The sequence below is a fragment of the Pygoscelis adeliae genome, unplaced genomic scaffold (assembly GCF_000699105.1).
Source record: "Pygoscelis adeliae isolate BGI_AS28 unplaced genomic scaffold, ASM69910v1 Scaffold270, whole genome shotgun sequence".
NCBI lineage: Eukaryota > Metazoa > Chordata > Aves > Sphenisciformes > Spheniscidae > Pygoscelis > Pygoscelis adeliae.
In genome coordinates, this window is record NW_008823916.1 from 279,016 (window position 1) to 280,787 (window position 1,772).

Genomic DNA, 1,772 nt, shown 5'->3' on the forward strand with positions numbered 1-1,772 from the left:
CATTTCGAATCTGTTCCCTTTGTTCCTCTCTGCAGTCTTCTGAGAAGCCAAGTTGGGAAAGTAAAACATCAGCAATAAGAAATGTGATTTGGGCCTCCTATATTGCAAGACCCGTTTGAAAAGTTCAGCCCAAACTTTTGCAGTTTCTGAGTTCCTGAAGAGGGACTTTTACCCTAAAAAAAGAAAACCCTTATCCTCAATGTCACCTAAAAGGGCACAAGTGAGTAACTCTTCAGATATCATCTCACTGAGACCATGAGTTCCCCACACTTTAAAAGTGACTAAAACTGAAGTGGGTTTTTCAGTGTGCATGTGTCTAAATGCAGATGTAGAAGGGATGAAAGACAGTCAGAGATTGTATACTTGGGTAGAACATCAGCTTCTTCATTTAACTATAGTGCAGTAACTTCCTCCATCTTTCTTTTCCAACTCCTACTACCTCCAGAAAACCTTCCTTTAAATTACAGAGGTGTTGAAATTCTTGCATGTGGTTATATTTTCCTGCTCCATCCTCCACTCAGGATGTCATTTTCACTGCAAAATGAAATAGGACTGATTCATTTTGCAGAAGGAACATGATTGATACAAGCCCGGATGGAGACTCATTCTCAACCCTGTGGAAATTCCTCACCGAGGTTGCTAGTCAAGTGAAAACCTCTTCACCGTACAATCATCAGGGTTGTGTTGCTGCTTCCTAAACTTCTTGGGCTGGAGCCAGGAACAGCTTGTGAGCAGCTGAGGATGACCCAGAAAGGCAGAGCTGTTCTTACATCATCTTATTCTTTTTTTTCTGAGAACTGTCTTTCCCTCTCACCTAAACCAGCTGCTTCTTCACCACAGAGAGGTCATGTTATTCTCTAGATTGAAGGTCTGATTAAGATGTGTTTTTTTACAGTGAGGCTGTCAGTCTTCCAAGAACAAAGATCGTTATGTGCAGCTTTTGCTGATATTCGCTTGCAGTCTCTTGGTGACAAACACCACCTTGCTTATGAAGACAAACATGTGTTGTACCCACACAAAGCTGCTATGGCACTACAGGCTGAGATTTCTTTACCTGGTGAGGCTGCTGGGGAAATACCCAAGAAAAAGGCGTATGAACAAAGACTAGAGTCAGGAGGATTTCTGAGCAGACTTTTTTCAAAGAAAATGATAAGGCAATCCTCAACAGGGGATATCCCCACCTGGAGCTCTAAAGCTGCTGAAGGGTTCATGTTTCTTTTTTTTAAATTTTATATAGTTTTTTTTTCCCTACTTCCCATAAAATACATGTTATCATTTTGCTGGATCATTTTGTCAAGATCCTATATTTGTAACATTACATGAAGTTGTCTCATATCTGCTCATTACTTCCAGTCTGCCTGTACCTCCTGATGGAGTGCAGAGGACCAGCAGCAACCAGCCAAGCACCCTCTCAGCAATCCCAGCTCTATTCCAGAGGCCTGTGTCATCTTGTCTGCATCCCTGGGAGGCAGAAGTATGAAGTGGCAAGGTACCTATGAGGCTGATGCCACCACCTTGCCATTTTCTGGGTGGAGGATCAAGCTGCTGCTTATTGATGACACTTAAACATTTCTATTCAGCTTTCCTTTCTACTAATCAAGGTATGACAGAGAAAGCACAAAGAATGAAGAACCTTCATTAGGTTAAGCACAAAGAATGCTTAAATGAAGGAGAAGGAGAAGGAGAAGAGAAAACAAACAAGACAGAGAAAAACAAAGAGAAAGAGAAAGAGAAAGAAAAAGAAAAAAAAGAAAAAAGAAAAAAGAAAAAAG